Source organism: Amblyomma maculatum, chromosome 5 (genome assembly GCF_055883805.1).
Source record: "Amblyomma maculatum isolate TAMU_Amacu chromosome 5, ASM5588380v1, whole genome shotgun sequence".
In the NCBI taxonomy this organism is placed as follows: Eukaryota; Metazoa; Arthropoda; class Arachnida; order Ixodida; family Ixodidae; genus Amblyomma; species Amblyomma maculatum.
In genome coordinates, this window is record NC_139348.1 from 154,290,736 (window position 1) to 154,307,422 (window position 16,687).

The window sequence follows — 16,687 nt, forward strand, 5'->3', positions numbered from 1 at the left end:
GCAAAGCTTAGTAGTGGATTTAGTAGTATATTTAGTAGTTTGGAAGCAGAGTGGAAGCAGAGAATGGAAGGACAATTGTCGATATTTTTGCTGTCATCTCATTTGTGCACGGCCGCAATCGGCAAAAGATTTTTTTGTTAAGTTGTGATGGCCCTGCTCCCGTTGCAAAAATACTTAACGAATTGTAATTTCAATTTATCAAGATGAAATTTAACTTATGACAATTTAAATTTTCAGCACCAGAAAAGTAACATAATAATTAGATAACAGCAATCGATTACTATTGTAATGCTTTTCTCCGAACTTTATTGCCATTACACAAACTGGCCAAGCTATAATTAGCTTGTAGGCTCGCTTGAAATGATTTATGTGGCGTTTCCTGGACAATATATCGGCTGCTGCGAAGGACATCTCAAAAACAGCGCTAGAGGGAGAGCGGTGTATTCGCATGCTATTATTAGGGGTTCGGATCGTGGGTTCGGATCCCACCATCGGCACGTTGTTTTTTCTTCTACTTTGTGTCTAAATATCTTTCCCCTAAACAGATTACATTACTAATTTCTGTGATTATCCAAGTAAACATTAAAAAAAAAAGACATAAAGTACCATCCCCAACGCTTTCCTTGGCCTTGCCGACTGTTGGCTTCTTTCCTACACGTGTTTTAAAATATTCCTAATTCCGGAAAGTTTTTTTACACAACTGCTCGCAAGTATACACCTAATGTCAAGAAAAACGTTTTGCCTTACAACAAATTAGCTAGGCATGACGTATTCCAAGGAGAGTGCACAGATAATGCCAGCTATATCTAGAACGAAGCACACAAATGCCGCGAAACGGCAGAAAAAAGTCACCAATGCGCACCGTGCCGAGCTGAAAAAATTTGCCACTATCATATGGTCACGGACACTTCGTCTCCAGCCTCATAACGCAGCGAATTAATCGATTACCGGCAGTGAATTACAGACGAATTTTTAATTAGCCCAAAGGGTACTGTTTGAAAAGCTAATTCGTTTAGAAAACTACAAAAAGATATAAATAATTACAAATATTCGCTACGCAATACTGTTACTTCTTGTTACCTCTCGCTGTCTAGAACGTTCTTTAAGCATGTTCAGTTGTGTATATTCCTGAAGAATTGGAATGCATGTGAAGGTGGTTATAGCGTGATTGAAAACCTTGATGACATTACACAGTTCTCATTACTGCTTCTAGCGCCATCCACTGCGGTTACGCCTTTCTAAGGAAATCAACCAGGGAAATTGTCCTGAGTAGCAGTACTAGAAGTACAAGACATATAAAAAAATTCTTCTGCATCCGTTCTGTCCTAGACAAGATACGTTTTATAAAGCGTAACAGAAGGGCTGCTGCATTTTGTATCATATGAAGCAAACGACTCCTTTCGTACGACTTATTTATTTCTAGCGTAAGGATCTTATTCTCGCAATGTTGTCCACATTTTGTAACATCCAGTCACCACTCTTGCGTGTTGTTTGTAGTTGCTCTCTTCAGCTATTATTTGCCGCATGAATATAACCAGACGTTTGGAGAAACATTTCAGGGCTTGTTAGTACGGAGTACGCCTGCAGTTTCTTTAACGCTTTTTGTAAATGAACTTTCTGTGGCTTAAGGCGTTTGCGAGCTGACCTTAATATTACTTGGAAGCTCAAATAGACGGTTCGACATTGCTAAGGCTGGTGAACAGCCCAGAAAAAACAAGGGAGAAAAAAAAAAACACGTAGTAAACAACGACTCGCAAATGAATGTTTATTAGAAGGAAAATATCAAATATTCTTTATTGCGAGGACAGCAAAATATTTTATCCCCCAGGCGTCTCTAAAAGCCAGGAATAAATAAAACTAACATACAAGGGCTCGCCGCAAACAGGCGGTGATATGTGGGCAAATATATGCGACTTCTATGTCCTGCAGCAAACTAAAGGGCTCAACAAAGCACGTCTTTCCGTTTTGTCAGGTGGAAAGCCTCCCTGCTACGTTATGTGGAATCATGCGGTGGAAGATTTAGAAATATACTTCGCGAAATCAGGAAAGATTTTCGCATCAGAAAACATGGACAGATGTGCGTTAGAAAGTAGTCTATATTTAAGCACCACAAAAGACGTTCCATATATTGCTGAAATATATCTCCAAACTCGTGCGATAGTTTCGTGATTTTTTTAATGTTTCAAAGTGAATTCTTTTCCGATTATTTTATTCTAACTAATTAAAGTCGCGAATGATTGATTGTTGCTAGTCACCTCTTTTCGTCCTCACTTTAATCAAACGGTTTTCACCATACTTACTCACGCGTTAACTATACTGTGAAATTATCGGCATAAATTATGTACAATATATACGTGGCATTTCATGTGGTATTCAATCAAATGGTTTGAGAGCTATATTAGTTAATAAAAAATATTAAAGTTGAACCTTGTGTTTATACGAGCTTTTGCCACTGACCCGCATAAATAATATCCTGTCTTGAGTAAGCTTGGTGCAACATTCCTGATGTACATTCGGATTCCCAAATCTTCGATGTTCGGAAATATATTCGATGGTGGCACGTTATCGTTTTTTCTTTTTTCACGTATATAGACCCTACTAGTAACACAAGTCAGGCATGAGGCGTAGCATTCTAATAAGTTAAAAGAGATGCTTGGGCAAGTTGGTGACTCATTTTGACCGGAACAGCGCGCACTAGGACACAGACAAGAAGAGAGACACGACACACACGAGCGCTGACTTTCAACTGGTGTTTATTGTTTGGAACGAGGCATATATACACAGTTCCAACAACACAAGGAAAACAACCATCCTTCATAGATTCATAGTCAATTCATACATGTCACACTGAACAAGGACGATAACAACATTATCATTTTCCCTTCACTAAAAATGCCAATTCTTTTGAACTGATCGATAAAGAGGGGCTACTGACGCATGCGTCTTTAGACCAGGCGATGTGCGCTGCTTCGATTATTTCGCGTGTTAATTGGTCACTGTGTTTACTTAAAATTTGTGTGCTAGTGAAGTCATAGTGGCAAGTTTTGTTTTCAGTCTCTACAATGAATCCCGAGATGCCCTTTTACTGTGTTATGCACGTTATTATTGTGCTCCTTCAGGCGTTCATTGAGGCATCTCCCCGTCTGACCCACATACAGCTTGCCGCATGACAAGGGAATGGCATACACTACACCTTCTTCACATGACACGAATCGATTTTCATGCTTGATGTCGCAATCTCTGGGAATAAAATCAGTATTAACCATTTTGCACATCTTCCCAAGCTTATCTGGAGCCGAAAATATAACCTTAACTCGTGCTCTATTCGCTATCTTTTTTAGTCTGTGGGAGAAATGATGAATGTAAGGTACAACAGTAATTATTTCTTTTTCCTCCCGCGTCTCTGAGTCTGCCTGCTTCCCTTTTCCATTTTTGCTCAAGCTACTGAGAATAGATTCGGACACTGGTACTTGTAGCTGCTTGGGATAACCAGCCTTAACGAGCCGATCGGTTTGGAGAAGGAAACTATCTTGCAGGGAGTGCATGCAGGATTTGTTAAGCGCGTTGTGATAGCATGACTTCACCACAGCACGTTTCACCAGCTTAGAATGAGATGACGTAAAAGAGAGCAATGGCTTTCTGCTTCGTGGCTGGTAAGACCAACATATGTGATGGTGCATTAATCTGAGTTTGAGGTCTAAAAATTGGATGACATTGTTTTCTGGCACTTCAGTAGTTAGTATGAGGGGATGAAGGCACTCTACAAAGTTAGCTTTAATCTGCGTAAAGACTGCGTCAAATTCTTCCACATTAGAGTCTATAAGAACGAGAAAGTCATCTACATATCGAAAACATTGTACAACCTTTGACCCTTTCAATTTTTCTTGAAGCATTCTACCCTTTTGTGCTAACAACAAGTCACTAAGCACGGGAGCTATGCATGACCCGATGCAAACTCCTCGTTTTTGCAGGTAAAACTCACCATCGCAGGAAATGAAGGTAGAAGTTAAATACACTTGAAGTAGTTCTAAAAAGCCTTCCGCCGAAGGCTTTTTAGAAGGCAGGGCTGCATTCCTTCAATGATTGCCAAATTTCTTGAAAGGTTAGAAGTGTTCATATATTCTGCTTTTTGAAGCCTTTTTCTCCCTTCCTAATCCTGGCACTGCCTTCGCCACTAGGGCATATCCAATGAAGGATAGGTTAAGCGCAAAAACTGTGTGTAGAAAACCGACCAGACCGAGCCAAACTGCAGCAAACTATGCCTTGAGCACGACTTCTTATTGGACTGCACTTGAGTGTGAGGGAAACTTGTAACAACTTCCTCGCCTGCCGCAATTTATTATCGAGCAGCATCGGGTGTCTCATCCTTTAGAAAGTTACTCTAGCATTAGCCACATGAATGGCTTCACATTTCTACCTTGTGACAGCCACGCATAATTGCGATGATGCCATGAAGCTTCGAAGTGCTGTCTTTTGTCAAGACGGTACGGACTTGAAATAACTTGGTGTGAGACCAACCAGAACTGTCTAGCGAACTGAATAAGACAAGGGTCATAACAAAAAGTGGGCATGGCTGCTACATCATTCGCACATCAAGAGCCTCGCGAAATTATCACAACCTACGCCAAACAAGCGAATTATGAAATACAGCTTGCCGACCCCGAGATAATGAAGGACGAGATCATAAATTGACGCTTAGTGTTGAGTAGGGGCTGTTTCCTTAAGTGAATATGTTAAAAAGGGGTGGCCAAAAATATTTGCATAGTCGAACATCCAATACGTCCACCTAACCCCAGTTTTCAGGGCCTGCACGTACAGGACATGACACGAGTAGCGAAAGGTTGCAGGATAATATGCGTGAAATTGTTCACGAAAGCAGCGGCGCTCTCGTTCCTAAATTGTGAATTTCAAACGAAAAAACGATTGCGATGGAGCCGTCTTCGGGAGAGGCCAAAAGACTAATTAGACACAACTAGCTTTACGGTAGCTAACACCCATGATAATCATGTTCAGTCACAGTAAGTGATAGTATGAAGAGATATAAGAAAGCTCGCCGTAGTTCTCAGGTCAAATCGGATGGTGTATGAAAACTTCCGAAATCCATGGCGTTAGTCCACAATATTTTCGTTCTTAAGAACATAAATATTTCGAGATAATAGTCTCTGCAGATGTCTTAGATTTAAAATGGCCTCAACTACGGAAATGGTTATGCTGTTTTGCCCATGCAGTATATGCCCAAAGGCGGATTGCCTCAGCAACTCTCCATTTGGGCTATAGGTACCCCAGAGTAAAACCCTAAAACTCTTTACAGCACATTGCCTGAAGCTATTAGGGTACCATTAATTATATATCATGCCCTCGAGCCAACTATGATATGAATTAAAAGCATCTATGGATAGATTCTTGGGAAGGAACTTTAATTTACACGAACCAATTATGATATATACATACCTCGCTCAATCATTATTTCTGGTTGCCCTATGTGTCAAGCACAGGTTTACGGAGCCACTACATGAGTACATCATTGTTGAACTGTTTATAAATGAGTTGACATATATGTGTGTTTCGTGTTCTGCCCATTCTGTAACCACATATTCAATATTTTATTGGGGCATTGTAAAATAAGCATGTGCTACATGAGGTTCGTACTTGAATTAGTTACGGTTACAGTCCTGGTTTGGTGGATTGTATTCGACCTTGTTGATGTGCATGTTTATAATTATCGGCGATTTGTAATGTGATACACCATAGGAAATACCTGAATAAACGGTCATCAAATAGCTGTTTCTTAGCCAGGGATGAGCAATTCTTCCTTGATGCATTTTTCTCTGAGAGTTATATCGTCATCTCGTCGCGTTTTACGTTCGGCTTTACGGCAAAGTTTAGTAGTAAATTTAGTAGTATATTTAGTAGTTTGGAAGCAGAGTGGAAGCAGAGAATGGAAAGACAATTATCGGTATTTGTGCGGTCACCTCATTTGTGCACGGCCGCAATCGGCAAAAGAATTTCTCGTTAAGCTGTATTGGTCCTGCTCCCGTTGTAAAAATACTTAACGAATTGTAATTTCAATTTATGAAGATGAAATTTATCTTATGACAGTTGCAATTTTCAGCACCAGAAAATTAACATAATAATTAGATAACAGCAATCGATTACTATTGTAATGCTTTTCTCCCAACTTTATTATTGCCATCACACAAACTGGCCAAGCTACAATTAGCTTGTAGGCTCGCTTTAAATAATTTAAGTGACGTTTCCCGGACAATATATCAGCTGCTGCGAAGGACACCTCAAAAACAGCGCTAGAGGGAGAACGGTGTACTCGCATGCTATTATTAGATTTCTTGTAATACAAACGTGTTTTAAAATATTCCTAATTCCGGAAATATTTTTTACACAACTGCTCGCAAGTAACGCCTAATGTGAAGAAAAACGTTCTGCATTACTACAAATTAGCTAGGCAGGACGTATTCCAAGGAGAGTGCGCAGATAATGCCAGCTATATCTAGAACGAAGCACACAAATGCCGCGACACGGCAGAAAAAAGTCACCAATGCGCACCGTGCCGAGCTGGAAAAATTTGCCACTATCATATGGTCACGGACACTTCGTCTCCAGTCTGATAACGCAGCGAATTAATCGATTACTGGCAGTGAATTACAGACGAGTTTTTAATTAACCCAAAGGGTACTGTTTGAAAAGCTAATTCGTTTAGAAAACTACAAAAGGCTATAAATAATTACAAATATTCACTATGCAATACTGTTATTTCTTGTTACCTCTCGCTGTATAGAACGTTCTTTAGGCATGTTCAGTTGTGTATATTCCTGAAGACTCGGAATGCATGTGAAGGTGGTTATAGCATGATTGAAAACCTTGATGACATTACACAGTTCTCATTACTGCTTCTAGTGCCACCCACTGCGGTTACGCCATTCTAGAAAAATTAGCCTGGGAAATTGTCCTGCGTAGCAGTACTAAAAGTACAAGACATATCACAAAATTCTTCTGCATCCTTTCTTCCCTGGACAAGATACGTTTCATCAAGTGTAACAGAAGGGCTGCTGCATTTTGTGTCATACGAAGTAAACGATGCCTTTCATGCGGCTTATTTATTTTTAGTGTAAGGACCTTATTCTTGTAATCTCGTTCATATTTTGTAATATCCGGTCACCACTCTTGAGTGTTGTTTTATTTGTTTGTAACTGCTTTCTTCAGCTATTATTTGTCGCATGAATGTAACCAGACTTTTGGAGAAACATTTCAGGGCCTGTTAGTACGGTGTACGCCTGCAGTTTCTTTAACGCTTTTTGTAAATGAACTTTCGGTGGCTTAAGGCGTTTGCGAGCTGACCTGAATATTACTCGGAGGCTCAATTACATGGTTTGACATTGCTAAGGTGGGTGAACCGCCCGGAAAAGACAAGGAAGAAAAAAAAAAACACGTAATAAACAACGCTTCAAAAATGAATGTTTGTTGGAAGAAAAATATCAAATATACTTTATTGCGACAACAGCAAAATGTTTTATCGCCCAGGCGTCTCTAAAAGTCAGGAATAAATAAAACTAATATGCAAGGGCTCGCCGCAGCCAGGCGGTAATATGTGGGCAAATATATGCGACTTCTATGTCCTGCAGCAAACTAAAGGGCTCAACAAAGCACGTCTTTCCGTTTTGTGAGATGGAAAGCCTCCCTGCTACGTTATGTGGAATCATGCGGTGGAAGATTTGGAACGATACTTCGGGAAATCGGGAAAGATTTTCGCATCAGAAAACGTGGACAGATGTGCGTTAGAAAGTAGTCTATATTTAAGCACTACAAAATATGTTCCATATATTGCTGAAGTATATCTTCAAACTCGTGCGGTAGTTTCTTGATTTTTTTATGTTTCAAAGTGAATTCTTCTCTGATTATTTTATTCGAACGAATTAAAGTTGGGAATGATTGATTGTTGCTAGTCACCTCTCTTCGTCCTCGCTTTAACAAACGGTTTTCACCATACTTACTCACGCGTTAATTATACTGTGAAATTATCGCCATAAATTATGCACAATATATACGTGGCATTTCATGTGATATTCAATCAAATGGTTTGAGAGCTATATTAGTTACTAAAAAAATATTAAAGTTGAACCTCGTGTTTATACGAGTTTTTTCCACTGACCCGCATAAATAATATCCTGTCTTGAGTAAGCTTTGTGCAACATTCCTGATGTACATTCGGATTCCCAAATCTTCGATGTTCGGAAATATTAGCGCGTGTCCTGTGTCTTCTTCTCCTGTGTGTGTCTTCCCGTGCGCTTTATCTTCAGTCAAATTACAATGCACCATCTAGCCCAACTTCAAGTTTCGGAAATATATTCGATGGTGACACGTTATCGTTTTTTCTTTTTTCACGTATATAGACCCTACTAGTGGCACAAGTCAGGCATGAGGCGTAGCATACTAATAAGCTCAGGACGAAACAAGCGACATCTATAGTAGCGCTGTCAATAAAGAAATATTCTAGCGCAAACTAGAATTAAAGCCGGTTGATTTGGTATAAATTTGGTGCTTGGTAGACCTAATAAAACTCGGGGAGCCTTTTTTAAACTCCTTGACGGGTCAGAAAAAGAAGTGTTTATGGCTAACTAATACAGATCTCTTAACCGGTAAATATCTCCCCCAAAAGAAGGGAACGGCCGAAGAAATTGTGTGAAGGATCACAACCACAACCTGATACAAATAAGAAAAATACTTTGCTGAAATTCGATTAATTTTACACTAATAGTCGCTTATTCATATGGGGTGACGAAAGAAACAAAATGCTTTTTTTTTTAGAAAAAACAACAACAACAACAACAACAATGCCAGCGGGCGAGTGGCCTGCCGCATAGAACTATAACAATACTAACCACATTGAACATAATTGCCCGATGTATAATCAACAAAACTGAACACCTTGGAAACTTCCTGCTAGAGTACGAAGCCACAGCAGGCTTCTTCGAAACATGGTTGTCCTCTTACATTTATAACTGTGAAAAAGCAAGGAAAAATAGACAAACGGCGATGAGTGAGCGCTGTTGTTGAAGGAAAGTATTTCTTTTGTCGTACTCATACTTGGAGGACTTTGAGACGATATTTTGTAAGCTATGAATCATACTTTCGTAGAATTTGTTTATCGAGACCGTTCTTCGGGGCACAAGTGCATAACTGTTAATTATTGCTTCAACCAATGCCACATTCGCCATCGAAATTCTGGAGTGACATTCACGGGTAATTGTAGTGCATCTGAAATGAACGGGACTACCCTGCAGATTCCTGCCCCTTCATCTACCACTATAGTTGGTTTAATGCTGAAGTTACACGTACATCGAACATTGGCAAGTACACCGCGCCGACGATACGTCGAAAAACATACACTGTCTAATATATTTTCAATAAAATCCTCCACTGTGCTAGAATAAACAATGCTATTATCAAATAAATCCCTTATAAAAAAACTTTCTATCATCCTGCTACCCATATAGGCTCATCACCATGTCTCGATTCAGCTAGAAAATATTACGGAAGGCTGATGAAGCTGATATAGCAAGCATCGTTCCTATACCAAACGCAAACCTCCCTCCACCTTTCGTTTCATTTTTGTGCAATTTAGTGCCGTGAATAATTCCAATTTTATTTGTTCCTTTTCAACAGCCGGCAGCATGCAACATTATCACTGTGATTGTAGCTCACCGATCGATACTGTATTCGTTGTTTCTTCATGCTCATTTTCTCCAGACTCGGTTTTGTCACTTTCACAAGCGTGAGATGCGCCGAACGTTTTCTCCTGTGATCATAGCAAAGTAGACTACACCAGTTTCCATTTGGCCGGCAATCTAGATGGTACGTCACCCACTTTACGTTGAGCGCTGATGAATGCAATAACCATTTATTGTTCGATGAGCGATGGGCACGCTTACTGTTGTTGCCACCGCAGCGTTACTTAGTTTCTTTACGGGCGCAGGTAAGCTCAGTTTAGTTCATTCCGTCCAACGCCAGTCTCTTTGTCTGCTGGTTTCGGGACCGTCACCAACACGTGAAATCTGGTGGAGGTGGTACTCTTCAAGTTCCAGTCTACCAGTTTAAGCCAAAACCACAGCTATGTTCTTGTCGTTTCGGGGGACCAGCCAAAAGGCCACCGAACCAGCAGCTGACTTCAAGGGCCTAAACAGCAACACGGGCTGCGGCCGGACCGCGTTCGTCTGCGCAAGGCCACAAATTTGATAGTGGGCTTGCATTGCTCAGTGATTAGCTGTAGGCACACTTGCAATGTACAACTTTCACCGCACAAAGAGCCACTTTAACTGAACACAGGAAATGAAAAATGAAGGGCATTTATCAGGTCACCAGTACAACCCCGCAATCACAACAGAAAACAGTCTTTCAAGCAGCAGAGATCACACACACGAAAACCAAACATTTATTGAACACTTTGTACTAGATATTCTCATTAATTTATTCGAACATTTTACGTTTGACCACTGCAATGTATGTTACTCCCGGACCCGCTGTATACAGATGTCTTAATTTTATGACATATCTGCTAAAAAAAACCTGCGAAAAGTCACAATGGCATTGTGATAACATATGATGCATTGCTGTCATTTTAAATCAGCATATGAGCAGCCCTATATTTATAAAGACAGGCGAAAGGAATGAAAACGTTTATTATAAAAAGAAACAGCGACTTCAGTGCGTCTGTGACCAGTTGCAGGGCGGTGTAAAGAAATAAAACGATATAAACATACATTCACGCAGTATGCACAGCAAAACTGATCACCTTAAACACTTTTATTTGAATACGAACCTGTCATACCAGGCATCACAGAAGCATGGCTCACGTTTCACCTTTCCATATAAGAAATCATCCCTCAAAACCATTTATTAATACATAAAGGTTCACAGACATATGGCGGCAATTTTTGTTTTTGTTAAATGAAGATATTTCTTTCGGCGTACTGTCTGAATTAAAAGACGTTTGGGTATACATTATTCGTGCACCGTACGCCCCAATGTCGTCAAGGGCTCCAGACATCACCAGTGCACCTTATGCCGCGGCTCCGGATCGTAGAGCCCTTGTTTCCCACCAGCGAGCAGATCTATATTCTCCTGTTCTTTTATCGGCCGTCCTATCGGTGCTTCTCCGCCTCCTACCTCTAGAATGCGCAGGCAACTTCAACAGTTCCGACTTGACAAAGGAGTGCTCTCCCGTTACATTGATTGCTCTGAAGGCAAACGTTGGGTCTCCGTGGTCCCGAGAGCGCTTCGCTCCCATATTCTGGCGGCCCTACTCGGTGATGCTACAGCCGGTCTAGGCTTTCACAAAACCTACCACCACGTGAAAATCCGTTTCTGCTGGCCTGGCCTCTCCTCAAGCGTGGCAAAACACGCCGCTTCTTGTCTTCCATGCCAGCAAGCGGCTGACTCCATCTCCCGGTGGCCTATTACAGCCTCTACGTTGCCCTGCCACTCATCTCGCCGTTGTCGGCATCGGCTTATACGTGCCGCTTCCATTGTCCACAGGAGGCAATCGCTGAATCGTCACCGCCGTCGACCATCTAACACGCTATGCTGAGACCGCTGCTCGGCCTAATGGCCCAGCGTCTGAGGTCAAGACCTTCTTTTTACAAACCCTCGTAGTGCGCCATGAGGCCCTTCAAATCCTTCTCAGTGACAGCGGTCGGACGTTTCTGTCGGCGATTGCAGCTGAAGTTCTTCAAGCCTCTACCACACTTCACAACATGACCTCCAGCTATAACTCGCAAACGAATGGGTTGACTGACCTATTCCACGGCACGTTTTCCGACATGCTGTCTAGGTACGTCGACAAGGACCACCGAATTTGGACGCAATTCTTCCCTTTGTTACGTTCGTCTACAATACGGCTGCACAGCAGACCTAAGGTTACATCCCGTTTTTCCTCGTCTAAGGCCGTTCTCCTGCTACCCTTCTTATGCCTTTTTCCATTCTACACCTGCCAGCTGCACATCTCCTCTTCCTGACCAGTTCACTTCCCGAGTGGCCAGATGTCGTTGACGTTCTCGCCTCAACACTGAAGCCAATAACAAAGACCGCAATTGTTTTTACGATGCGACTCACCGGCAAGTTTTGTTCCGTCCAGGCGACGAGGTGTTATTTTGGACACCATTACGCATTCCTTGCCTTTGTGATAAGTACCAGCGCATTATAATCGGTTCGTATTCAGTTCTTGGACAAACCTCCCCTCTTAACTTTCGCGTCTCCCTTTCTTATTTTATCCTCCGGACAGCAGTTACCGTGAAATTGAAGTTGTACACGTTTCACGCATGAAGCCTCGCAATGCTGCGGACTAAATGCGGTCAGGCTGGCCGCTTCAACTACCGCGGAGGAATAGTATGAGCGCTGTATGGCGTTTCAGCTTTCGCACGGGTGCACGTGCTGCTTCATTTTCATCCTTCTCTATTTAAGAGACCCATCGTCATCGCCCAGTGTAATTCGCCTCGGTGTGTGACCCCGGGCTCCAGGCCTCTAATATACCTGGTCCACCAAGTCCGTCCTTATAATGTTCGAAAGCGTGATCAGGGGCGACGAATGTAAAATTCCAGAGACAAATGTGTCTTATTTCTGCAAAAGAAGCACAGCTGGGCTGGTTACTGCACTGATACCAAAGTTCTTAGGACATGACATTTCACAGAATGAACGAACTTTTCACTATGCGGAAGGGGATAGAACGTCGCGCCGTCATGCGTGTCCTATTTATTATATTACAAGCAGATACTTTTAAATTGTGCGAATTAAGCACATCTTAGTTCGAAGATTTACACATTAGTCTTAATACAGGCGAAAGTTCATTTTAGCTGGAAAAAGGGCACACGTGTCGTCTCACCCCCCCCCCCCCTCCCCCCTCCCCCTGCAAAGCGATCGGACGACTGTCTTGTAGCTGTTTGTACGCCAAATCGGAATCGGCCAAAGCATTTGAGAGGTTCTTTCTTCTACGTGACCTGGAAGCCTGTGCGCTAAGTATGAGCGCAGCTTCAATGTTCACCAATCACTCGTGATGCTTTTAGCATTACGTATAGCACTAGCTTGGATTTGGTAACAGTTCGCACAAAATATTTCCCGTGACACGCCTAGCTTTAAATGCTTCGGATTTATGCATCAAGGATTCCTTCGCAGGGCAACATTGCTTAGAGGTCAAAGCTGCTTTCGCCAAACCTTGTACAAGCGTCGCAATAATACCTGGCTGCATGAAGGGCCAGCCAGGTATTATTATGACCAGGTATTATTATGACAACAGGCGCCATTATGACCGCTTCGCTTTAATAGCAGCGAAGCGAACGGTGTTGCTTCAGCTGGGGATGACATCCCGAGAGGCTCGTGCACACATGTGTTCTGGCACTTGATGGAACAGAATACTGCGTGCTGCATCAAGAGGTCAGGGTCAAAGAAACCAGTGATAAAGATGAAGGGGGGGAGGGGGGGGGGCGAGGCAGGTTCGTGGCAAATAAATTGCTATGTCGTTTAGAAGTTCTCGTTCTCAATATTCCCCCCCCCCCCTTTTTTTTTGGTTGTCTAACTCATGAGACATTTTTTTTTTTTTTTATTTTCTGGTGTTCAACTCTTTCAACGGTTGGCTTAAAGCCGAAACGAATGCTCATTAGTCTCGTAAGCGTAAAACTAAGAATGGAAGGGGGGGGGGGGAGGGGGAGAGTGTAAAGTGCACAAATAACAAGCTTAAGCGTTTATAATAGGCCTGTCTCTTAGTAAGCAAGCAGTCGTGATTTTGTTTAGATTTCTGAAAAGGTTTCACAAAAAGCATGCTTTTTCTTCGCTGACTAGAACACAATAAAAATTTACGAATATCAAATGCTTTCACTTATGGACGTAGTCGCCCAGTCATGTTTTTTTGAGCAGTCTCCTTTGTTCCCAAATTCTTGACGACCGAACTAATTACTCCACAGCTCAAAAATTTTCGCATCCTTATAAATAGACTAAAAATAACAATGATAATTGGGCGGAAAAGCTTTTTATCGTAATGTACGCAGCAGAGTGCTTTGCTGCGATGTGATAACAGCACACTCACTTTACACATTGGCAAACTAGGCTTTGTTCTTAATTATGCTTGAAAATATTGCAAAACAAAAGTTAACGAATCATTGCAGGATTTTTGTTTACTATTCGGAAATATTATCACGGAAATTAAACAATATTTTTCCGTTTACAGATAACATGCTGTGCCAGAAATCTGCGCAGCCCCCGCGTGATTCTAAAAAACATTTCGAAACTAACTCACGAAAGCCTAAAGCCCGTTTAGGTTCACACAGCTGCCGCTAGCTGCCGCATGGCGCTAAACGCAATGGTTAACTTGTATCACAGACCCGCGCGCAAACTCGATTGCTTCACAGATGCTACCAGTGAATACTTCGAACCAACTGCACCCAAAAGGAGGCGCTTAGTGCAGGTCCTGATGCAAGCTGCGGAAATCACACATTGGCAATCCGCTCTGCAGAAAAAGCCGACACTAAACTGTACTGTGCACACAAGCAGGCGGTCATACTAAAGTCGCAGTACGCAACATCTGGGGTAATGTCCTACTTTACAAGGCACGTGCCGGGCTGCTGAGCACACTCTATTGCTTCTGCCGATTTTATACCTCTCCTGATGTGCAAGTGTCAATGTGCAGATTCCTCGGAAAATAATGGGACCACCTAGAACACAGCGCCGTTCAAATCCACGTGATTTGGAAGAAATATATTTGAGGTAATGCTTGCCGTCGGAAAGTGTGCTGTCACCCCATTAGAATCCCCGCTGAGCCGAAGCTTGATGAGGCTCGTGTTAGAAGCGGCTTTATGACTTAATTGTAGTTATCATAATGAAAAAAGCATTCGAGAACATTAAAAATTTCAAATTTTTAAATGAAGTGTTTCTACATCCTAAAATAACCACAGGTCGGCCTTACACTGAACAGTACATCATTGCATACTCATATAGAAATGAAGTCCAGCCAAGATGCCCACATAGATATTCTCGTTTATTCCAGAACACATATGCTATGCGCAATTTATTCTTGCTTAAAGGCAGCACCTCTCAATAAGCGACATCGCTGCTAAATTCTTTAATAGGCTTCTTTCATGCTTATGTTTCTTCAATATACAAACCAATGGGATGTGGCCGCTGGCCGTGTTCTAAAATTAGGCGATCAATCCAGGCTAGTTGCCTCACGGATGTATTCAGGGAATATTTTTGAACCATGCTTTCAGTCATGCGCACTAAGCAGATCTTTTATTTTTGGTCCTTGGATGCGGGGCACCGTTTCTAGATCTGCGCGAAAGCGTATCAAAGCAGCCCTCGTTCCGACTACGGGCCGCGCACGGAAGAATCAGCAAATGAAGTTGCTAGCATGCATTTGACTCCTATCATAACATACCGGTCGCCACTGAATATTTTCGCATCTGCAATTTCATTCATTGACCCTTCACGCATCATCCCGTAGCCATCACATTTCTGGAGGGGAGATGATACAGGAGTGCGATGCAGTGACCCTGTAGCGTTATCAGTGTTAACCGTTGATGCACGGCGACAAGCTCTACTGCCACTCAAGCGGAACCAAATTGAATGAGTTTCTTACGGATAAGGCGGGTGTTGTGGGAATAGTCTCCAGGAAAACTGCAGTCGGTTCTTTTCAATTTCTTTGTGTCAGTGAGAACTTGTTCTTTTAGCTTGAAATGTGCGCATTTTGCTATTATCGGTCTGTCTTTGTGCGTATCGTAATGGCCGACCTTGAGCGTCCTTCGAATATCCACCAGCGTGATTGAAACATCGAGGTTAGTGCAGCAGAGATCGATTATCAATTTTTCTGACTCTACCCCAGTTTCGCGGTCGGTGTCTTTCTGGCCAAAGAACACAAAGTTAGAACGCGAGAATGGTCGGTAGCGTCATCTACTATATACAATATAAATTCTATCTTTTGGGAATTACTTTGAGCCAGACACTGGACGTTATCAAGCTGGGCTTTGAGAGTGCTCAATGAAGCGCGGTCATCCTTAATTTTTGTAAGCCTTATTTTAATTTCGTCAAAGATTTTGTTTTGTTGAGCCAATTGAGCACAGATGCCTTTACTGTTTTCCAGTGCTAGCAGTATGTCATTCTTCTTACCCCTGTTGCCCTTATCACCCACGGCAGAACGAGTGCCAGGAGGGCCAGAATTTAGCTCGATATTCGCACACTGGATAGAAGATCGATTAGTTGATGTGCACAGTCAATTGCAAGAGCAATTCAGCAATGTGGACTCGGCAGCATGATTAGACCAGTATGATTAGTTCGCTTCGCGAAAAGAGTGTAACAATTATTTATCTTCACAAGGAAAGGTGAGGTTGTCAGCGCGTCTAGCCAATAAAATGCCGCCGAGTCCACAGAAGAAGGTGTTGGCAGCACACCAGGCCCTTGCACATCCCATCAAAGGGACTCGTCTCCTTCAAGTATGGGCTGAAAATTTTCAACGCCTCGCAGAATCCGGATGTGATACAGTAATACGATGGATTCCATCCCACTGCGGGATACAAGGCAATGAGACTGCCGATGAACTCGCTCGCTCAGCTCATCACCCATCCATTTCCATTTGCGTGGAAAACACCCCATATAACTGTGCTAGATTTGCAATTGCGCAGTACGTTAATTGCCACCA